We start from the raw sequence: 24,887 nt of genomic DNA on the forward strand, positions 1-24,887 counted from the left end.
CGATGTTATCCTTGTCCCCCCACTCACTGTCTCAGGACACACACATTCCAGGAGAGATAATAGTAATGTCATTGGATTAGTCATCCAGAGAACCCAAACTAATGCACTGGAAACAAATTCAAGACCCACCATGGTAGCTGGTGGAGAATTGACATTGAATTAATGAAGTCTGGAGTAAAAGCCGTGGTAGTGGTGTCCATGAAATTATCACTGTTAGTTATCTGGTTTATTAATGTCCTTTATGGAAGGAAATCTGCCTTTCTTTGTCTACATATGACTCCAAACCTCCAGCTGTGTGACTGACTTTTAACTGCCCTCCCAAATGGCCCAGAAAGCCAATCAGTTCAAAGAAGCATTTCTGAATTTGCAAAGCTGATATCCCATGAAGGATTTTAAAAAGTCTGTCCTCTGATATAAAAATAGAAATTGCTGGAGAAACGTAGCAGGTCTGACAGCATCTATGGAGAGAAAGCAGAGTTGTCATTTCAAATCCATGACTCTTCATCAGAACAGTCACCGGATTTGAAATATAAACTGTTTTCTCTCCAGAGATGTCGAGTTTCTCCAGCAATTTCTGTTTTTGTTTCAGATCTCCATCATCCACATTGTTTTAAGCAATCCTCTGTTAAGCTGTGTCAGTAACTGAGTTCATGGATGTAAATGTGAAGCTGAATGAAAGTGTTGTATTTTCATCACTCTTGCAGTTCTTCCATTGCCTTAGCAGGATGCACCTTTTGGATTCCTTAAAGGAACAAGTACAAAGGTAAAGTTAGTGTGTAGAGAAGGGTAAGTAAGAAATGTATGTTCACACCACTATGCTTTTAACACAGCAGACACAGTAGAATGAAAGGGAAATGCAATGTGAATTGGAAGTTAAGGAAATGGTCATTTTAGCTATCAGCCCCACTCCTGGCCACATCCTCACTTGTTAGATTAGATTAGATTACTTACAGTCTGGAAACAGGTCGTTCAGCCCAACAAGTCCACACCGGCCCGCCGAAGCACAACCCACCCAGACCCATTCCCCTACATTTACCCCTTCACCTAACACTACGAGCAATTTAGCATGGTCAATTCACCTAACCTGCACATTTTGGACTGTGGGAGGAAACCGGAGCACCCGGAGGAAACCCACGCAGACACGGGGAGAATGTGCAAACTCCACACAGGCGCCTGAGGCGGGAATTGAACCCGGGTCTCTGGTGCTGTGAGGCAGTAATGCTAACCACTGTGTCACCGTGCCAACCATTATGGATAATGGCCACACCACGTCCTCCAGAGGGTTATGACTTGCACGTGTGTCTGTTTCCCTTCAATTGTGCACCACGTTCTGCAAAAGGAGGGTGACGTGTGTCCATGAGTGGTGAATGTGAAGAGTGACTTAATTGACAGAGATTGTTGGTCGGTGAGTAAAGGAGTTGTGGTGCAGTGACTGATACTTGTGGATATGACATTTGAAAATAGAATCACTAACTTTGAGTAGTCACTGAGTCATTGGGCTTTTTGCAGCACTGTATCCACATTCCTGGGGCTTGACTGCTGGCATTTACTGCTCAAGCAATCAGCTCGCACTACTTTTTGAACATAAATCCAGAGGGTCTCCTGCCACTCTACCCCCTAGCACGTCCCCCTGCTGAATACAGAGCATCTTTCCAATATTTCACCTCCTCATCCACTGCAGCACTCAAAATCGACTCACTCACACATTGTGTCATTCTCCACTACTTCCCAGGTCAGAGTCACTTCCTGCAGGACTGCCAACACTGACTCCAGTCACAACTTTCCTTACCATTAAAAAAAAGTACAGGCTGGCTTTTAATTGGTCCTAGCCAGGTAAGATTTGGCATTGATGTCCAGCCCATGGGTACCCTGGTTACCAGATTCTTAATGCAGCAATCATTCAAATGATTGGATGGTGGTGGTGGTGGTGGTGGTGGTGATGGTGGTGATGGTGGGTTCAATAGAATTGGTATGCTACCAACACTGCGGACATAATTAATAATTAATCTATTTTCTGAAGTTAATTTAGTTCCCATGAGCATGACATTCATATTCTAGCATGATCTCTTCTTCAACTCCTCTGACAATGTTGATGATTTTGATATCCAAACTTCGCATATCTTCTGGCATTTTGTAACCAACTGTAATTCTGCTTTGCAAACATCAAATTAATCTCCCTGGGATGGTGACAGACGTCAAATGTAAAGGAATTGTACACTCTTCTATGTTAACCTGCATGCAGCTTTGTCTAACATCTAGAAATTCCTTGACATTCTCCCAACTAGTTGTCAGAACAAACAATATAAACTTCAGGTTGAAATATAAAAGTGGCTCCTCCTGATTTTCAGCTGATGGCTCTGCTCAACGTGCGAGTCCAGCAGCAGATGCATCCTGCTGATTTGAGAACTGAAACTTCTTATACACCAATTACACCAAGCAGGTATGCATCCTGCAACTTCTCAATGCACCAATGCACCACTGTCACAACTATCCCACAGGCAAAGAGGCAATTGCCAGAAATGAAGGGAAAGCTGAAACTAAGTATTGCAGCTGATATGGAGGTGCCAGTATTGGACTGGGGTGGACAGGGTCAGAAGTCACACAACATCAGGTTAGAGTGCTGAAGATGAAGTCTTCTGACAAAGGAACAGCACTCTGAATATTTGTGATTTCAAATAAACCTGTAGGACTCTAACCCGGTGTTGTATGACTTTTGACCGAAGTATTTCAGATAAACACCTTTTTAAGTAGCTTCAGGAAGGTCAGGTTTTCAGAATGCAATCTCAGTTATGATAAGCTCCGACATAGCCACGCCAACCATTATCCAGGAACTGCTCTCTTTCAGTCTTAGTTTGGTGATTTCATACACACTCAGCTCCTCAATTAGACCTGTGGAGTGACCATTTCTGCACACACCTCAAACTCCAGGATAAACCATCAGTTTCAGTCCTGATGACATCATTGGAGCCTGATTTGCATACTTAATGTGCACCCTGCTGGCATGCAGCTGGTGTCTGACAGTCGGCCCGATCAGTGCTAATTTCTGACCTGCTGCGCTTTTCCAGCAACACATTTTCAGCTCTGATCTCCAGCATCTGCAGTCCTCACTTTCTCCTAGTTGATTTTAACCTACTGCGAATCCTCTTACAAGGATGCCTTCCTTGAAGAAGCTCTCTTCCTCCCTCTACAAAGATTTCAGTGAGTCCCTCTCTCACTGCACACCCCAGGTCATCTCCTCTGCCCAGAAGCTCTTCAGCCAAGTTCTCAAACAGACTCGCTACCACAGCCACATCTCCTTCCTCAGCACCTGCCTACGGAACCGACTGATCCCGCACGGACTCCGGACTACTTTCAGACCCACAACCCCCACCAACCCAACCTCCACTCGCGGCACCTTCCCCTTCAACTGCAAGAAATGCAAAACTTGCGCCCACACCTCCCCCCTTACTTCCCTCCAAGGCCTCAAGGGATCCTTCCATATCTGCCACAAATTCACCTGCACCTCCACACACATCATTTACTGCATCCGCTGCACCCGATGTGGCCTCCTCCATATTGGGGAGACAGGCTGCCTACTTGCGGAACGTTTCAGAGAACACCTTTGGGACACCCGGACCAACCAACCCAACCACCCCGTGGCTCAACACTTCAACTCCCCCTCCCACTCCACCAAGGACATGCAGGTCCTTGGACTCCTCCACCGCCAGACCATAGCAACACGACGGCTGGAGGAAGAGCGCCTCATCTTCCGCCTAGGAACCCTCCAACCACAAAGGATGAACTCAGATTTCTCCAGTTTCCTCATTTCCCCTCCCCCCACCTTGTCTCAGTCCCAACCCTTCCTAACCTGCAATCTTCTTCCTGACCTCTCCGCCTTCACCCCCACTCTGGCCTATCACCCTCACCTTATCACCCTCACCTTAACCTCCTTCCACCTATCGCATTTCCAATGCCCCTCCCCATAGTCCCTCCTCCCTACCTTTTATCTTAACCTGTTTGGCACACTTTCCTCATTCCTGAAGAAGGGCCCATGCTCGAAACGTTGACTCTCCTGCTCCTTGGATGCTGCCTGACCTGCTGCGCTTTTCCAGCAACACATTTTCAGCACTAATTTCTGCCAAGGGCAGAGAATTAAAATTGAATCCAAGGTGTCTGAAATAGTCTACCTGAGGCTGCCTGATTTTCTGACATCAGAATTCTCTGCTGAAATGTTTTTTGAATTGTTGCATTATCTTCAGAATCAATGCAGTATTTGTAGGGGAAATCCAAAGTGGCAAATGTAATGTAAAAATGGAACATTCAGCTTAGGAGAACATACAACAGGAGGTGGTCACTTAGCCCATTGAGCTGACTTTGCCATTCAGATCTGATTTTAGCCTCATCTCTACATTTTTATATACACCTGATAATGTTTTATTCCCTTGTTAATAAAGAATCTGTCCGCTACTGCCTTAAAAATATTTAAACATTCTGCATGCACTGCCTTAACAGGAAAAAAATTTCAAAGACTCACAATTCTCTGACATAAAAATATGTTTCCGCATCTCTTTTTAAATGAGTGACTCCTTATTTTTAAATGATGACTCCTGGTTCTAGGTGGAAGAAGGGAGCCTGGCGTAGAAACTGGTAGGGCTAGCTCAGCTTCAGGTCTACTCAATGTTTAGCCACAAGACTGACTTAGTTAAGTAAGCAATTCCCTTGTGAGGTAGCAGCCCTTGAGTGAGAGTTGGAGGGCAATTATGAAAGGTAACATTGACCAAAGTAAGAAGGCAAATGATCAAGAAGGAAAGAAGCCACCAAGATAAGGTAATTAGTGAGAGGGAAGTGACGTTGAGGTAATATGGTTAAGAAATAAGGAGGGGGTGGTGGTGCTGTTGGGATGTTGTGATAACAGTGGATTACTAAAGGAGCAAAATTGAAAAATGCAGGGAATTCTTTTATTCACTCATGGGATGTAGGGCGTTGCTGGCTGGCCAGCATTTTATTGCTGTCCCTAGTTGCAGTTCAGAATATCATAGAGAGCTGCCTTCTTGAATTGCTGTTGACCAACAATGCCATTAGGGAGCAAATTCCACGATTTTGACCCAGCAATGCTGAAGGAACTGCGATATATTTCCAAGTCAGGACGGTGATGGTTTGGAGGGGAACTTGCAGGTGATGGTGTTCTCATGTATCAGCTGCTCTGGTCTTTCCTTGGAAGTGGTCAAGAGTTTGGAAAGTGCTGTCTAAGGATTTTTGATGTATTTCACAGTGCATCATGTAGATAATAACTGCTGCTACTGAGAATTGATGGTGGAGGGAGTGGATGCTTGTGGATGTGGTGCCAATCGAGTGGGCTGTGTTGTCCTGGATGATGTCAAGCTTCTTGAGTATGCTTAGAGCCGCACCCATTCAGGCAAGTGGGAAGTATTCCACCACACTCCTGACTTGTGCGTTGTGGATTATGGACAGCCTTTGAGGATTCAGAAAGTGAGTTACTCACCACGTATTCCAAGCCTCTGACCCGCTCTTGTAGGCACTATGTTTATGTGGTGAGTCCAGTTGTGTTTTTAGTCAATGGCAATACCAAGGACATTGATAGTGGGGGATTCAGTGATGGTTACACCATTGAATGTCAAAGACAGGTGGTTAAATTGTCTCCTATTGGTAATAGTCAAAGCCTGGCATTTGTGTGGCACGAATGTTACTTGCCACTTGTCAGACCAGGCCTGAATATTGTCCAGATCTTGTTGCATTTGAAGATGGACTGCTTCACTTGTGAATGCTGCTGAACATTGGGAAATCACTGACAAACATCCCTACTTCTGACCTTATGATGAAGGAAAGGTCATTGATGAAGATGCTTGGGCCTAGGATACTACCCTGAGGAACTCCTGCAGAGATGTCCTGGAGCTGAACTGACTGACCTCCAAGAATCACAACCATTTTTCGGTAATGACTTCAACCACTAATTTCATTTTTGTAGGGCTCCTTGATGTTGCACTCTGTCATTCTCACCTCCTCCATGGAATTCAGCTCTTTTGTCATGTTTGAACCCAGGTTGTAATGAGGTCAGGAGCTGAGTGGCTATGGCGGAAGCCAAACTGAGATTCATTAAGCAGGTTATTTCTGAGCAAGTGCTGCTTTATAGCTCTGTTGATAGAGTCATAGAGATGTACAGCATGGAAACAGACCCTTCAGTCCAACCCATCTGTGCCGACCAGATGTCCCAACCCAATCTAGTCCACCTGCCAGCACCTGGCCCATACCCTTCCAAACACTTCCTATTCATATACCCATCCAGATGCCTTTTAAATGTTGCAATTGTACCATCTTCCACCAATTCCTCTAGCAGCTCATTCCATACATGTAAAACCCTCTGCGTGAAAACGTTGTCCCTTATGTCTCTTTTACGTCTTTCCCCTCTCACCATAAGCCTATGCCCTCTAGCTCTGGACTCTCTGACCCCAGGGATAAGGCTTTGTCTATATATCCTATGTATGCCCCTCATGATTTTTTTATAAACCTCGATAAGGTCACCCCTCAGCCTCCGACACTCCAGAGAAAACAGTCCCAGCTTGTTCAACCTCTCCCTATAGCTCAAATCCTCCAACCCTGGCAACATCCTTGTAAATCTTTTCCGAATCCTTTCAAATTTCACAATATCTTTCCGATAGTAGGGAGACCAGAATTGCATGCAATATTCCAACAGTGGCCAAACCAATGTCCTGAAAAGCCGCAACATGACCTCCAACTGCTGTACTCAATACTCTGACCAGTAAAGGAAAGCATACAAAATGCCTTCTTCACTATCCTATCTACCTGCGACTCCACTTTCAAAGAGCTATGAACCTGCACTCCAAGGTCTCTTTGTTCAGCAACACTCCCTAGGACCTTACCATTAAGCGTATAGGTCCGGTTAAGATTTGTTTTCCCAAAATGCAGCACCTCGCATTTATCTGAACTAAACTCCATCTGCCATTTCTCAGCCCACTGGTCCAGCTGATCAAGATCCCATTGTAATGTGCTGATGATTGCTTCCATCATTTTACTGGTAATCGATAGTGGACTGATGTGGTAATATTTGGCTAATTTGTTTTTTCAGTACATGCTTAGGCAACTTTTCACATTGTCAGGTAGATGCCAGTGTTGCAATTGTACTAGATCAGCTTGGCCAAGGGAGCAGCAAGTTCTAGAGCACAAATCTTCAGCACTATTGCCGTAATGTCGTCTGGCTTATAGTTTATGCAGTGTGCAGTACCTGTAACCATTTCTTGATATCATGGTGAGTGACTTGAATTGGCTGATGACCAGCATCTTTAATGCTGGGGACCACTGGAGGAGGTCAAGATAGATCATCTGTTCAGAATTTCATTACTGTGAATGTTTCAGCCTTACCTTTTGCACTGATGTGCAGCATTCTTCCAACATTGAGAATTGGGGATTTTTTTTAGCCTCCTTGTCCAATGAGTTGTTTAATTGTCCACCACTATTAATGACTGGATATAGCATGACTGCAGAGCTTAGACCTAATCTATTGGTTGTGGGTTCACTTAGCTCTGTCTGTCACTTGCTGCTTATGCTGTTTGGTATGCAAGTGGCCTGTTTGGTAGCTTCACCAGTTTGACCCCTCATTTTTTAGGGGTACCGAGTGCAGTTCCTAGCATCCCCTCTGCACTCTCCATTGAACCAGGGTTGATCTCCTGGCTTGATGGTAATGGTTGAGTGGGGGAATATGCTGAGCCATGAAGTTACAGATTGTGCTGGAGTACAATTCTGCTGCTGCCCCACAGTATATCATGCATACCCAGTCTTGAGTTGCTAGATCTATTTGACATCTGCCATTTAGCATGGGCATAGTGCCACACAACACGATGGAGGGTATTCTCAATGTATAGACAGGACTGTCATCTCCATAAGTACTTTGCGGTGGTTACTCTTACCGATACTAGCATGGACAGATGCATTTGCAGTTGGCAGATTGGTAAGGATGAGGTCATGTATGTTTTTCCCTCTTGTTGGTTCCCTTGCCACATGCTGCAGACCCAGTTTAGCAGCTGTGTCCTTTAAGACCCGACCAGCTCAATCAGTAGTGCTGTCACCAAGCCACTCTTCTTGGTGTACATTGAAATCACCCACCATTATGTGCCCTTGCCACCCTCAGTGTTTCCTCCTAGCATTGTTCAACGTTGAGGAGTACTGGTTCATTACCAGAGGGAGGGTGGTACATGGTAACCAGCAGAAGACTTCCTTGCCTATGTTTAACCTGAAGCCATGAGACTTCAGGGGGTCCAGAGTCAATCTGAGTCATTGCCTCCCTGTTGATTGAGAATCTATTGTAATTGGACAAAAAATGCCTGCATTCCAGGCCTTTCATTCAAACACAGAACATGTGGTAAAGTGGGAGATTTTTTACACCTCTGGATGAACCTTTACTGAGTTAAACTGTTAGCTCTATATTGAATGACAATGTAAGATCCTTACAATCACAAAAGCTTTGATAGCAGCTGTGTCCCTGCAAATGAGTTAACTATCACCTTCTCACATTTATTCCTTTGCCATTCATGCTGTGTGCTTTGCGCGACAGGATTAATATCTCACAATTATTTACACTTGCATCCCCTGCACAAAACCTTGAATTGGTCTGTTAATAACCTAGCAAGATCAATTTCAATTTGCATCACTGCTGTACTGCAGGGGGCAGGCTGATAACCCACAGTGGATTGACAGATTGATAAGGAGAAGACAGGAAAAATACATAAATCCAAACAGGGCAAATAGGGGAAAATACAGCACAAATTAAAATTTTTGTTTATAAGACCAGGTCTGGAATCCTTAACTGGAATCCTTAAGTCTGTACTGTGCAAATATTGCCTGTATTTCAGCTGTCTACCAAGTACATTTAACTGAGAGAGATTATTTCATTTGATATAAATAGTGCTACATTTGTTGCAATAAAGCCAGAGAAAATGCAAATAATTTAATCTTTTCTGTTTATGTAAAGGAAATTTAAGCTTCTTCCTTGTCATATTATGCTGAATCATTTGCTTGTCTTTATCACTGTATTCCAGATTGAGCGTGAAATATCACTATCAGTAATTGTGCCTAAAAAAAAACTTGTAGGCACACATTTTCTTTTAAAATAATTTCTGAAATAAATAGGACTGATGTGTACAGAATTTCATAAATAATGTAGTTTGAAATATGCAGAGGCACACATTCTAATCCCAGTTAAATCTCTCAAAATTCCTCCTTGTGGGGAGGTTGAAGCCTACGCATGATAAATATAAAATAATCACTAATAAATTCTATAAAGAACTTAGGAGAAACTTCTTCACTCAGAAATGTTAGAATGTGGAACTTGCATGGAGAAAGTGAAGTGAATAATGAGGCTTTATTTCAAGGAAAGCTATGCGAACATATAAAGAAGAAAAGGATAGAAGATCACGCAGATGGGATGAAATGCAATAGGATGGACAATCAGTTGAATGGAACATAAAGAGCATCTAGACTGATAAGGTTTCTTTCTAAGTAACTATCAAATTCAGATTTTAAACAACAAGTTTCTATTCTGCTTCAATCCTGGTTAATTAAAGCAAGTTCAACATTTTAACTGCCCTTTATGATTCAGTATGTACCCAATTTTAGATCCTCCTATTGTTATGAATGTAACACTTCCAGTGTTAACATCTTACAATGTTTGCCCTCCTGCCCACATTTCTTTGGAAACTTAATACACTTGCCACTCTCTAGTGCTCTGGAATAATTTCCCGTAATACCAAATATATGGTCAGGATCTTTGCTATTTCTTTCCTCAATTCACCCAATTCTTCAAACATAAGACATTAAGTCCCACAGTTTGAACAACTTCAACATTACCTCTCCTTGGATAGTAGTCTCCAATGTTTGCTCCACAGGACCTCCACAAATTCTACAGTTCTAATGCTCACTTATTCCAGAAAACTCGGGGGTTGCTTTAGTTCAGATTAGATTAGATTACTTACAGTGTGGAAACAGGCCCTTCGGCCCAACAAGTCCACACCGACCCGCCGAAGCGTAACCCACCCATACATTTACCCCTTTACCTAACACTACGGGCAATTTAGCATGGCCAATTCACCTGACTTGCACATCTTTGGAGTGTGGGAGGAAACCGGAGCACCCGGAGGAAACCCACGCAGACACGGGGAGAACGTGCAAACTCCACACAGTCAGTCGCCTGAGGCGGAAATTGAACCCGGGTCTCTGGCGCTGTGAGGCAGCAGTGCTAACCACTGTGCCACCGTGCCGCCCATTCAGTTGGCTGGATAGCTGATGCAGGGTGATAGTAATAGTGTGGGATCAATTCTTGCATGGGCTGAGGTTACCATGAAGGACTCTCCTTTTTGACCTTTCCCCTCAACCTGAGGCATAGTGACCCTCAGATTAAACCATCTCTCTCTCTCTCTTGCTAATGACCTGGTGAGGTTATGGTGCCTTATTCCATGAAAACTGAAACAAAGTAATTGTTTAGCATCTCAGTATTTCCTCACTCTCCAAGACAAACTTAGAAATGAAGAGATGTACAGCATGGAAACAGACCCTTCGGTCCAACTTGTCCATGCTGACCACATATCCTAAACTAATGTTGTTCCCATTTGTCAGCATTTGGCCCAAATCCCACTAAAGCCTTCCTATTCATACACCCATCCAGATGCTTCTTAAATATTGTTATTGTACCAGCCTCCACCAATCCCTCTGGCAGCTCATTCCATACTTGCACCACCCTCTGCATGAAAAAGTTGTCCCTTAGATCCTTTTTATATCTCTCCCCTTTCACTTTAAACTTACGGCCTCTAGCTTTGGACTCCTCTAACCTCAGAAAAGACCTCAGCTTTTCACCCTATCCACGTCCCTTGTGATTTTACAAACCTCTATAAGGTCACCCTTTAGCCTCGGATGCTCCAGGGAAAATAGCCCCAGCCTATTCAGCCTCTCCCTATAGCTCAAACCCTCCAAACCTGGCAACATCCTTATAGATCTTTTCTGTACCTTTTCAACATCTTTCTTGTAGCAGGGAAAGCAGAACTGAATTACTATTCAAAATATAACCTAACCAATGTCCTGTACAGTCGCAACATGACCTTCTAACTCCAATACTCAAAGCACTGACCAATAAAGGCAGGCAGACCAAATAATTTCTTCACTACCTTGTCTATCTGCAACATTCAAGGAACTATGAACCTGCACCACAAGGTCTCTTTGTTTGGCAATTCCCCAGGACTATCATTAAGCTCTTCATCTCTTAATTGTTCCACATTTATTTTTAGTAATATCTCACTGTTCCTTTTATAACTTTCCTGAATTCATTGTATCTGTGCTAGCGTCCGATTTGAGTAGGTCTTTGCTTGATCAAACAAGCCTTGAATCATGTAATTTTTGGTAAGCTGAGTTTTAGAGGTTGGAAATGAACCATGACACTTTGAGGCTTTAAAGGTGGATTATAGAATCAACCATTTCCAAAGCTAATTCAGCTAGTGAAAATCTACTGTTTGATATTGAAAACATCAACACCAGAAATGCATCAATATTGCAGTTACACCACTTAAGAACTGGGAATTGAGACCTCACCAATAATCTAAAAAAAGTCTAACATTACAAAATGCTTTATAAACAAGCACTTCTTGGTTGCAGTAAGCACAAAGCAGGGACCCCTGGTTTCAGTAGGCCCAATGCTGGGACACCTGGTTGCAATAGGCCCAAAGCATGGACTCCTGGCTGCAGTAGGCCCAAAGCAGGGACTCCTGGTTGCAGTGGACCCAAAGCAGGGACTCCTGGTTGCAGTGGGCCCAAAGCAGGGACTCCTGGTTGCAGTGGGCCCAAAGCAGGGACTCCTGGTTGCAGTGGGCCCAAAGCAGGGACTCCTGGTTGCAGTGGGCCCAAAGCAGGGACTCCTGGTTGCAGTGGGCCCAAAGCAGGGACTCCTGGTTGCAGTGGGCCCAAAGCAGGGACTCCTGGTTGCAGTGGGCCCAAAGCAGGGGCTCCTGGTTGCAGTAGGCTCAAAGCAGGGGCTCCTGTTGCAGTAGGCCCAATGCAGGGACGTCTGGTTATGGTGGGCCCAATGCAGGGACTTTCAGTAGCAGTGGGCCCAATTCAGGAACTCCTAGCAGTGGCTGCAGCGGCGGCATCGTGGTTTGCCTGGAGCCAGGACTCCTGCCGTCACTGAGGTGGTAGCGGAGCTGGGGACTCCTGGTTGTGGGGTTAATGTAGATTCAGGATGGGACATGGCATCAGCGTCATCGTTGGTGAGGTGAGTCAGGCGGAGATACAGTGCCTATGGAGTGGCGACTCCTATGTTGGTGGATCCAGTGCAAGCAGTGGAGGAGGGTGGCAGTGCCTGTGTCACTGGTGAGCCAGCTCAGGGCTCTCTTTCGCTTACACCTTTTTATCCTTTTTATTCTGAAACCATTCAAAATGGTGTCAGAGTGGGATGACTGTTGAAGCTTTTTGCTGTATTCTACTGTATAATTTGCTGTAAAACGCAAGTGACAATAAACAAATCATTCATTCAGTTGCTAAAAAGAACTGACCAGGATGGCACAGATCTCTTTTAAAGGAAATTGCTCAAATTTTCCTTCATCCATGAAAGAGCTGAGGGTGATGTATATTCATTGTTGAAGTAAAGATGTTGCAATGGGATAGTACTAATACATGCAGACAAATGTGTAAATGGTTGTATTAAACTGCTCCTGCAAGATAATCATTTCAAGTTATGGATTTAGTGTTGAAATGTGTGCCGTTGTGATAACATATCATGTAACCATCTTCCTGAAGTTCAAGCTTAAAGGGTTGAATCAATTCATGTAAAAGCCTTGAAGATAAGTGCTACAGTAAGCTGGCCTCAATTAATTCCCAAGTCTCCCTTTTTGCTGCATTCCTTGTAAAGTCAGGCATACAAACAGTCCCTTGAATGTCTTTGGATATTTCTGATGTCCTCATTTTCAAGATAGAGGGCTCGAAAATGATGAGTTTCAATGCAGCTGTCTCAGCTTGATTCAAATGTTCAAGTTTTATTTTACTCCAAGCAAGAAACACTAAAATAATTTAGAATTAAAAATTAATTTAAACTCAATTTTATCACGTTAATAACTTATTAACCATAGTAATAGACATAGCGCAAGATGGCTTAAAATGGCTTGGGAGATTTTCAACTTGTTACTCGTGCCCTGAAATTGACTCCTAGCCTACCCCCAGGGAATCATGTCACTGCACAGGAGACAAAACTGAAGAGGGAGAAATGAGGCTAGAGGCAGGTGACAAAGGAAATGGTCACCATTAAATTAAGTGTGAGTCTGCCAGATGTGGCTCAGTTTGTCAGGAAAAGTATCATTTGTAGGACTGCAGTGAAAACGTATGGCCTGTTTCCATACTGTAGGGAATCTAATCTAATCTAATCTAATCTAAGTAAATTGATCCTTTAAAGAGCCAGCACAGAAGGGTCATCTTGTCCATGCCAACTCAAAGACACCCAGAGTTCCTTTCTAATCCCATCTTCTTGCATACACCCCATAGTCTTGCAGCTTAAAGTACTTAAGGATGGGACATGGCATCAGCGTACTTTTTAAAGAAAGTTTTGGGTCTCTACCTCCACCACCAACTCAGACAGTGAATTCCAGACACCCACCACCCTCTGTTAAAAAGTTTTTACATCTAATCCTTCTGCTACTTAGCTTGAATCTATGACACCTGGTTTTTGAAATCTCTACTAATTGAAACAGGCTTCTCCTGTCTACTGTACTTCCACCACTAATAATTTTGTACACCTAATCATGTCACCCCTCAGTCTTCTCTATTCCAAGGAAATCAACACCAACCTCTCCAATCACTCCTTGGAGCTACAATTCTCTAGCCCTGGCAACATTTTAGTGAATCTTCTCCTAAGCAATTACATCCTTGCTGTAATATGGTGACCAGGGGCAGCACAATGGCTCAGTGGTTAGCACTGCTGCCTCACAGTGCTGGGGACTTGGGTTCAATTCCAACCTCAGGCAAGTGTCTGTGTGGAGTTCTCCCTGTGTCTGAGTGGGTTTCTGCTGGATGCTCTGGTTTCCTCCCACGGTCCAAAAACGTGCAGGTTAGGTGAATTGGCCATGCTAAATTGCCCATAGTGTTAGGTGAAGGGGTAAATGTAGGGGAATGGATCTGAGTGGGTTGCACTTTGGCGGGTCGGTGTGGACTTGTTGGACTGAAGGGCCTGTTTCCACACTGTAAGTAATCTAATCTACATCAGTTGTGGCCTCACCAGTGTCTTATACAAGTTATGCCTACTTTTGTATTCTGTACCTCTGTCAATGAAGGAGACCTTGGTAAGGTGCCTTCTTACCACCTTATCAAGCTATACGACTACCTTTACAGATCTGTGCATAGACACAACAGGAAAAATAACCTGCTTTTGTGCTGTACGTACCCTGTAATTCTGCGGTCGAACTCTCACCTGAGTCACAACATTCAGGTTTCAATCCTAGCCCTGGCTTGAGCACAAAGAGGAACATTGACATTCCACTGCAGGGAGTGGAGGAGGGGGCTACACTGTCAGAGATGCCTTCTTTCAGATAAGAAGGTAGAATGAGGCCCCATCATTCTCCCAGGTGAAATGTGAAAGTTTTCATGGCATCAGTTTAAAGAAGATCAGGAGAGATATTTCTGGCCAATACTTATCGCTCAATCTATATCACAAAAACAGATTGTCTGAGAGGACCACATTGCTATTCATGGGACTTCTCAGTCGCTGTCTTTGATACACTGCAACAGTAGCTACATTTCAAAAATTATTTCATTGAGTTGTATAAAGTGATGTTTAATAGCAAGTCTTTTTTTTTTACAAGTATTAGGCTAGCAAGGTCACTATTGGTATGGCACAGTGGCTTAGTTAGCACTGCTGCCTCACTGTGCCAGGGATCCAGGTTCGGTTTCACCCTCGGGTAACTGTCTGTGTGGAGTTTGCATATTCTTCCCATGTCTGTGTGGGTTTCCTCCCACAGTCCAAAGATGTGTAGGTTAGGTGGATTGGCCATGCTAAATTGCCCATAGTGTTCAGGGATATGTGGGTTAGCTACGGGTAATGTGGGGTAAGTCTGAGGTGGGATGCTTTTCAGGGGGTCTGAATGGCCTACCTCCACACTATAGAGATTCTATGATTCCAGGACAGTACAACCGCCCAAGATAACCTATGGGCCAGGTGAAACTCTTGTCTCAATGATCTTTACTGCTGTCAGCTTTTATTGAAGCAATAGAGACTGCACACGCCCTGTTGGTTACAATAACTTCTGTATCCCAATGGTGGCATAAAGAAGTAATTTTGACTGTGAAATTTGTAGCCACTCTGTAGCTCCTCTGAATCAAGCAATCTTCCTGTGACTAACTTCAGGCAAGTTAAGATACTTTGGGCAGGTGAGGAGATGCATCGGGAACATGGCACAAGGTTCCACCACATTTTAACTCCCTATCCATGCCACCCACATTAGCCAAGGGAGTTCAAGTTAACCCTGATAGTTGGTAAAAAAAAGATAAATTGGAAAATTGCAGCTGGATGTTTTGAAGGGCAGAGGGGAAAAAAATTGTGTCAGTGTCTCAGATTGGAAATCTCTTCTTACCGGTTCATCACTCAAAACAAAACCCACTCTGTCATCAGAGGAAATCACCAAGAAGTAATTTTTAAAATTTTATTTTCTAACAGCTTAAGTGGCACAGAGCGGTAATATTTATGTTTATACATTAATTACTGGAAAGTCTTTTAGCAATGTTGTATCAAACAATTTGCTAAAGCTGGGGAAAAGGCAAGTCTCAAAAGGCATGTTTCAAAACCGAAATGTTGCTGATTCACAGAAAGGCTTGAAGAAATTCTACCACAAGGTCACCGCCAAGTTGAAGATTTCTCCACTTTAAATATATTCTTTTATAGCCATTTTTCTTCCTAGTTGTTGATTTTTAAATCATATAAAATCGTATTTCAGCAGTAATGCAAAATTACTAAGTTGGCCTCAGTGAAAACAAAATAATACGTCCTAAACAACTCTTTCCAACTGACTTCACTTATTATCTGTCTTTACCTATCCTGTTACTTCCCTATTTTTTTCTACCTTTAAAAAACAGCCTTAAGACCACTTGTCTCACTTCCTTTTGGGTCAACCAAGCATTTTCATGCATCTGATGAAGGGCTTAAAACCCGAAACATCGAATTTCCTGCTCCTCGGATGCTGCCTGACCTGCTGTGCTTTTCCAGCACCACACTCCCTCGACTCTGATCTCTAGCATCTGCAGTCCTCACTTTTTCTATTTTCATGCATCTATTTGTGAAGTGCATTGTTAAAAATTTCCTATGTTGTGTAACATTTGTGCAAGCTGTGGACTGTGAATTGAAGTGTCACCATAGGCACTGTAGCTTTAAAACTATTCCTGTCTCCTGTTTTGCTGATAAATGCAAAGATTCAGCTAATGTTAATTGCATCGCCCATACTGCGGCATTAATGAGCAGAATGGCGCCATGCAGCTGTTAAAACCATTAAAGCTGCATGACTCTCTCTCTCTTTAATTTCAGGAGCATGCCGTAAAATAATGAGCTCCCAAAGGGAGGAAAAACACAATGGTGTTGTATTTGTGCATTGATTGATCAGACATGTGCCAGTTAAATGGAAGAAAGCATAAGTTTCTATGAGAAAGCTGATTAAAAAGGAAGTAATATTTTTGACATGTCAGGTGTTAAGGCATTTCAGGTAGTCTCCCTGAAGCAGTCACTGCAAAACTTGTACTTCACTATTTTCAGCTCCAACTGATTTTGTCTTGTCGCCAGGGGTAACTGAAGCCAACCATTCAGATTCAAAATTTAAATTGTTTTTATTGAGCACATTAACAAGCAGAAATAGTAGAGTAATGGTGAACCGGTAGTGACTGGAACAGAAAACGATAACCAAACTACCTGACACGTAAGACCATACTACAGCTTTTGTGTAGATTTCCCTGAAAGAGTGTTATGGCTTTGCGATTATAAAACAGTTGTCTTCATACTCGCTGAAGTCACATTCAGCTGACCTTGCCAGATTTGATGAGTGCAGCCTAATTAATTATGCATCACGAGCTCTCAGCCTGTATTGGTTCAGTCAGCATGAGCTTCCTGGCAACTCTTAAAGGTTACAATTGCTATTTAAATGGACAATTTAATTCTTCCTGGACACAGAGCTTGTACTGGCTTGATAAGGATAGAGCAACTAAGAGATAGTGAGGACTGCAGATGCTGGAGAAGTCAGAGTCAATAAAGTGTGGTGCTGGAAAAAGCACAGCAGGTCATGCAGAGCGAGAGAGTTGATGTTTCAGGCATAACCCTTCATCAGGACTGCAGAGCATCTTGCTTTGCTGGGTATTTGGTTCAGGGGGGCTGGGGCGTGTGCCAAGTCTTGGGAGGAGCGTATCAGCAAAGTGAGGCAGAAACTGGGCAGATGGAAACTACGGTCGCTCTCCATCGCGGGAAAAAACCTGGTCATCAGGTGTGAGGCACTGTCATTGCTGTTATACGTGGCACAGGTCTGGCCTATTCCCAGAACCTGTGCCGCTGCAGTCACCCGAGCCATCTTCCAGTTTATATGGAGGTCAAAGATGGACCGGGTCCGAAGGGACTCGCTGTACAAAGATCTGGGCAACGGGGGAAAAAAATTCCCCCAATGCCACCCTGACCCTGATGGCCACCTTTGTGTGTGGCTGCATCAAGCTGTGCGTGGATCCCCGGTACGCAAACACCAAGTGTCACTACGTACTGAGGTTCTACCTGTCCCCAGTGTTGCGAAGGATGGGCCTGGCCTCGCTGCCGCGAAACGCTCCGAGTAGTTGGACCGTTCTGTATCACCTGCCCTTCGTGGAGAAGTTTATGAAGAAAAACACCTTTGACCACAAGTCCAGTAGGAAGTGGTCAGCACGTAGTGTCCTTGAGACCCTTCGGGAAAAGGAGAGGGCGGATCCTATCGAGCGGTTCCCTGAGCAGACTGTCAAAAGCCATTTGGCAGAATGCCTCATCGCCAGAACTTTCCAACAAGCACCAAGACATGGCTTGGCTGGTGGTGAGAAGGGCTCTGCCTGTGAGATCCTTTATACACGCCCGGACTCTCAGCCGCACCGCACGCTACCCTCGAAGCAGCTGCGGGGGGGAACGAGACTGTCACACACCTCCTTCTGGAATGTGCCTACGCAGAAGAAGTCTGGAGAGGAATGCAGTGGTGTTTGTTGAGGTTCGTCCCGAGCAGCGCCGTGACGCGGGACTCCGTGCTCTACGGTCTGTTCCCCAGGACGCACACCGAGACGAACATCAACTGTGCCTAGAGGATCATCAACTCGGTGAAGGACGCTCTCTGGGTGTTCCGAAACCTGCTGATCTTCCAGCTGAAGGAGTTGACCCCGACTGAGTGTTGCAGACTGGCACATTCCAAGGTCCAGGACTACGTGTTGAGGGACGCGCTGAAGCTTGGGGCAGCTGCCGCCAAGGCACGGTGGGAAAAGACCATCGTGTAACATCTGCCTGCCTAAGGAGAACAGGGGACCCATGGGCTCTGCTGACACCTCAGCTAAATAGATGGACATATGATTGATAAATGTACAGACCTGTATATAAAAATAATAAATTCTGATCTCTGTATGTAAATGTTTACGTATGTATGGCATGACCAACTGTACAGACCATCAAATTATTTTATGAATAAAGTATATTTTTGAAATAAAAAAAAAATCTTGCTTTGCTAATGTTCCCAGCCTGGGGCATGAACCAAAATCCTTGGGATGACGTAGCACAGATACGATATGGAATTCAGGAAAAACGTGAGACCAGAATGAAAAGCAAAGTTAAGGTTAGCTAATATTTCCCTGTACCTGATAAAATAGGCAAATAAGGCATGCCTGAAATAATTCCCTTCCACTCCATCAAACTGCAGTTTGATTTCATGTTAAATCGGGTATTTCCTTACTTCACATGAATACCCACTGTTTATTACTAATATTTACCCGGAACGCCTTATTCACTGAAATTTGAAAAGCAAACCCCAACAACAAACTTTATAACATAACTTATCTTCATGATAAATAATCATATACTCATGCAAAAGTTAAGAAGGAGATTCTTCATGTTTTGATTCTAATTCTTTCTGCAATCCATAGTCTCCCAAAACTTCAAAACAATGACTCTGCATGCAGGAGAAATTGGAGCAATAGAAGAGGAGACAAATTCAAAATGGAGTCAGTTTGAATAAGTCACATTGAACATCATGGCTGCAGAGACGGGAAATGACAGCTGAAGTGGGAGGCCTTCCTGAACTTCATAACAGGTGTTATCCTGAGAACATAGAACATATTGGCGCGCAGAGCTAGTCGGGAATGTAAGTGATTGATATTTGAGTGGGTGTGTTCTAGACCCCAGGCCTCCCTCCCATCCTCCTCCTCTAACCTAACTTTAAAGTCCACAGGTAAGCTACTCAGTGTTCTTGTTTTGGAGATGAAGTGTAGAGTAATGGCAGCGCAGGCAGTGGAATGTTCCTCCTGCAGGATGTTTGAGGTAGGGGTGACCACCGATACTCCTGCCGACTTCATCTGCAGGAAATGCAGTCAGATCCTGCTCCTCACAGAATGAGTTAGGGAACTGGAACTGGAGTTGGATGAACTGAGGATTATTTGAGAGGCTGAGAGGGTGATAGATAGAAGCTACAGGGACATAGTTATGCCAGAGAACAGAGGTAGCTGGTTAACAGTTAGAGGTGAGAAGGGGAGGAAGCAGGCAGTGCAGGGATCCCCTGTGGTCGTTCCCCTCAACAATAAGTTTACCACTTTGGATACTGTTGGGGGGGACGGCCTAGCAGGGGTAAGCTGCAGTGACCAGGTCTCTGGCACGAGGTCTGGCTCTGAGACTCTGAAGGGAAAGGGGGAGAGGAGGAGAGCGCTAGTTATAGGAGACTCTATAGTTAGAGGGACAGACAGGTGGTTCTGTGGACATGGGTGAGACTCTCGGATGGTTTGTTGCCTCCCGGGTGCCAGGGTCCGAGACGTCTCGGACCGTGTCTTCAGAATCCTTAAGGGGGAGGGTGTGCAGCCAGAAGTCGTGGTGCACGTTGGCACCAACGACATAGGTAGGAAGAGGTGTGGGGAGGTCATTCAGGAGCTCAGGGAGTTAGGCTGGAAGCTAAAAGCTAGGACGGACAGAGTCGCCATCTCTGGGTTGTTGCCGGTGCCACGTGACAGTGAGGCAAGGAATAGGGAGAGAGTGCAGTTAAACACATGGCTGCAAGGATGGTGTAGGAGGGAGGGCTTCAGGTATTTGGACAATTGGACTGCATTCTGGGGAAGGTGGGACCTGTACAAGCAGGACGGGTTGCACCTGAAGCAGAAGGGCACCAATATCCTGGGAGGTAGGTTTGCTAGCACTCTTCGGGGGGGGGTTAAACTAATTTGGCAGGGGGATGGGATCCAGCAAGTAGGCTAGCTGTATGTCAGGATGTCCAAGAATGTAGGGAGGCTGTGGAGAAGGTAGCACTGACAGGGAGTACTTGCGGACACAGAGATGGGCTCAAATGTGTACACTTCAATGCAAGGAGTATCAGAAATAAGGTGGGTGAACTTAAGGCGTGGATCGGTACCTGGGACTACGATGTTGTGGCCATCACTGAAACGTGGATAGAAGAGGGACAGGAATGGTTGTTGGAGGTTCCTGGTTACAGATGTTTCAGTAAGATTAGGGAGGGTGGTAAAAAAGGAGGGGGGGGGGTGGCGTTGCTAATTAGAAATGGTATAACGGCTGCAGAAAGGCAGTTCGAGGGGGATCTGCCTTTAGAGGTAGTATGGGCTGAAGTCAGAAATAGGAAAGGTGCAGTCACCTTGTTGGGTGTTTACTATAGGCCCCCCAATAGCAGCAGAGATGTGGAGAAACAGATTGGGAAACAGATTTTGGAAAAGTGCAGAAGCCACAGGGTAGTAGTCATGGGCGATTTCAACTTCCCAAACATTGATTGGAAGCTCTTTAGATCAAGTAGATTGGATGGGTCGGTGTTTGTGCAGTGTGCACAGGAAGCTTTCCGAACTCAGTATGTAGATTGGCCGACCAGAGGGGAGGCCATATTGGATTTGGTACTTGGTAACGAACCGGGACAAGTGATGGGCTTATTAGTGGGTGAACATTTTGGTGATGGTGACCACAATTCTGTGACTTTCACCTTGGTTATGGAGAGAGATAGGTGCGTGCAACAGGGTAGGTTTTACAATTGGGGGAAGGGTAAATACGATGCTGTAAGATTGGATCTGAGGAGCATAAATTGGGAGCATAGGCTGTCAGGGAAGGATGTCATGGAAATGTGGAACTTTTTAAAGGAACAGATACGACGTGTCCTTGATATGTATGTACCTGTCAGGCAGGAAAGAGATGGTCGTGTGAGGGAACCTTGGTTGACGAGGGAGGTTGAATGTCTTGTAAAGAGGAAGAAGGAGGCTTACATAAGGTTGAGGAAACAAGGTTCAGACAGAGCATTGGAGGGATACAGGATTGCCAGAAGGGAGATGAAGAAAGGGATTAGGAGAGCCAAGAGAGGGCATGAAAAATCTTTGGCGGATAGGATCAAGGATAACCCCAAGGCATTTTATGCGTATGTGAGAAACATGAGAATGACGAGAACGAGGGTAGGTCCGATCAAGGACAGTAGTGGGAGACTGTGTATTGAGTCGGAAGAGATAAGTGAGGTCTTGAATGAGTACTTTTCTTCAGTATTTACAAACGAGAGGGACCGTATTGTTGAAGAGGAGACTGTGAAGTGGACTGGTAAGCTAGAGGAGATACTTGTTAGGAAGGAAGATGTGTTGGACATTTTGAATAACTTGAGGATAGACAAGTCCCCCGGGCCTGACGGGATATATCCTAGGATTATGTGGGAAGCAAGAGAGGAAATTGCAGAACCATTGGCAATGATCTTTTCGTCTTCACTGTCAACAGGGGTGGTACCAGGGGACTGGAGAGTGGCGAATGTTGTGCCCCTGTTCAAAAAAGGGAATAGGGATAACCCCGGGAATTACAGGCCAGTTAGTCTTACTTCGGTGGTAGGCAAAGTAATAGAAAGGGTACTGAGGGATAGCATTTATGAGTATCTGGAAAGACACTGCTTGATTAGGGACAGCCAGCACGGGTTTGTGAAGGGTAGGTCTTGCCTTACAAGTTTTATTGAATTTTTTGAGGAGGTGACCAAGCATGTGGATGAGGGTAGAGCAGTGGATATAGTGTATATGGATTTTAGTAAGGCATTTGATAAGGTTCCCCATGGTAGGCTTATGCGAAAAGTCAGGAGGCATGGGATAGAGGGAAATTTGGCCAGTTGGATAGAGAACTGGCTAACCGGTCGAAGTCAGAGAGTGGTGGTAGATGGTAAATATTCAGCCTGGAGCCCAGTTACAAGTGGAGTTCCGCAGGGATCAGTTCTGGGTCCTCTGCTGTTTGCAATTTTTATTAATGACTTGGAAGAGGGAGTCGAAGGGTGGGTCAGTAAATTTGCAGATGATACGAAGATTGGTGGAATTGTGGATAGTGAGGAGGGTTGTTGTCGGCTGCAAAGGGACTTAGATATGATGCAGAGCTGGGCTGAGGAGTGGCAGATGGAGTTCAACCCTGCCAAGTGTGAGGTTGTCCATTTTGGAAAGACAAATAAGAATGCGGAATACAGGGTTAATGGTAGGGTTCTTAGTAAGGTGGAGGAGCAGAGTGTCTTGGGGTCTATGTTCATAGATCTTTGAAAGTTGCCACTCAGGTGGATAGAGCTTGTAAGAAGGCCTATGGTGTATTAGCGTTCATTAGCAGAGGGATTGAATTCAAGAGTCGTGAAGTGATGTTACAGCTGTACAGGACTTTGGTTAGGCCACATTTGGAGTACTGTGTGCAGTTCTGGTCGCCTCACTTTAGGAAAGATGTGGAAGCTTTGGAGAGGGTGCAGAGAAGATTTACCAGGATGTTGCCTGGAATGGAGAATAGGTCGTACGAGAATAGGTTGAGCGTGCTAGGCCTTTTCTCATTGGAACAGAGAAGGATGAGGAGTGACTTGATAGAGGTGTATAAGATGATCAGGGGAATAGATAGAGTAGACAATCAGAAACTTTTTCCCCGGGTACAAGAGAGTGTTACAAGGGGACATAATTTTAAGGTGAAGGGTGGAAGGTATAGGGGAGATGTCAGGGGTAGGTTCTTTACCCAGAGAGTGGTGGGGGCATGGAATGCGTTGCCTGTGGGAGTGGCAGAGTCAGAATCATTGGCGAACTTTAAGTGGCAATTGGATAGGTACATGGATGGGTGCTTAAGCTAGGACAAATGTTCGGCACAACATCATGGGCCGAAGGGCCTGTTCTGTGCTGTATTGTTCTATGTTCTATGTTCTATGTTCTATAGAAAAGTACAGCACAGAACAGGCCCTTTGGCCCATGATGTTCTGCCGAGGTTTAATCCTAATGTAAAATAGAGTAACTTAACCTATGCACCCCTCAACTCACTGTTATCCTTGTGCATGTACAGCAGTTGCTTACATGTCCCTTCTTAGAGATCCTTTCTTCCCTTATTTATGACCTGGAAAAAACAAAAGATAGACTCTGTTTTTTGCCTTCTGGATGCTAGATGGATCAAAGGGAAGCATCGCATAGAAAGACACACAATATGGCGAGGCTTAACTGCTATCTGAAATATCCTAGTATGTCACTCAAGGGGCAACAGGAAGGTGGAAAGAATGCTGGCCTTAGAGGCTTCACACATAGCCCATAAAGAAATACTTTATAACAATGTGGCCAGTTAGATTCCCGCCTCAGGTGACTGTCTGTGTGGAGTTTGCATGTTCTCCCCGTGTCTGCGTGGGTTAGGAAGGTGGTGCTGAGTTCGAGGGTTGGGACTGAGACAAGGTGGGGGGAGGGGAAATGAGGAAACTGGAGAAATCTGAGTTCATCCTTTGTGGTTGGAGGGTTCCTAGGCGGAAGATGAGGCGCTCTTCCTCCAGCCGTCGTGTTGCTATGGTCTGGCGGTGGAGGAGTCCAAGGACCTGCATGTCCTTGGTGGAGTGGGAGGGGAGTTGAAGTGTTGAGCCACGGGGTGGTTGGGTTGGTTGGTCTGGGTGTCCCAGAGGTGTTCTCTGAAACGTTCCACAAGTAGGCGGCCTGTCTCCCCAATATAGAGGAGGCCACATCGGATGCAGCGGATGCAATAAATGATGTGTGTGGAGGTGCAGGTGAATTTGTGGCGAATATGGAAGGATCCCTTGGAGCCTTGGAGGGAAGTAAGGGGGGGGAGGTGTGGGCACAAGTTTTGCATTTCTTGCGGTTTCTGGCGATGAGGAGTCCAAGGACCTGCATGTCCTTGGTGGAGTGGAAGGGGGAGTCGAAGTGTTGAGCCACTTCAGGCAATGGAGGAGTCCAAGGACTCCTAACCTAACTTGCAATCTTCTTCCTGACCTCTCCGCCCCCACCCCCACCCCCACTCCGGCCTATCACCCTCACCTTAACCTCCTTCCACCTATCGCATTTCTAACGCCCCTCCCCCAAGTCCCTCCTCCCTACCTTTTATCTTAGCCTGCTTGGCACACCCTCCTCATTCCTGAAGAAGGGCTCATGCCCGAAACGTCGACTCTCCTGCTCCTTGGATGCTGCCTGACCTGCTGCGCTTTTCCAGCAACACATTTTCAGCTTCCCAGAATCCTGCCACTTTTATTGGAATTAAGTTCTGCTGTCAATTGATGCCCTTAAATCACCAAGTAATGACCATTTCAAGACCTGTTGTTGTCCAACGAATACATCGTCATCTTCAACAGAAAATTCCCACAGAAGAATTCTATTTGGTGACCTATCCAATTTCCGCAGGTTTTGCCCATTCAAAGGTGGTTTCAAATGAAGTC

General features: G+C 44.9%; 1 protein-coding gene across 3 annotated transcripts in view; it reads right to left on the reverse strand.

The window, feature by feature from the left end:
- The window catches only part of LOC122552701 (regulator of G protein signaling 7), a 460,227-nt gene that overhangs the window by 243,490 nt on the left and 191,850 nt on the right, over positions 1-24,887 (reverse strand). The window lies entirely within an intron of this gene.

Source organism: Chiloscyllium plagiosum, unplaced genomic scaffold (genome assembly GCF_037043375.1).
Source record: "Chiloscyllium plagiosum isolate Xiang-an unplaced genomic scaffold, Cpla_swu_hap1 HiC_scaffold_10, whole genome shotgun sequence".
Classification (NCBI taxonomy): Eukaryota; Metazoa; Chordata; class Chondrichthyes; order Orectolobiformes; family Hemiscylliidae; genus Chiloscyllium; species Chiloscyllium plagiosum.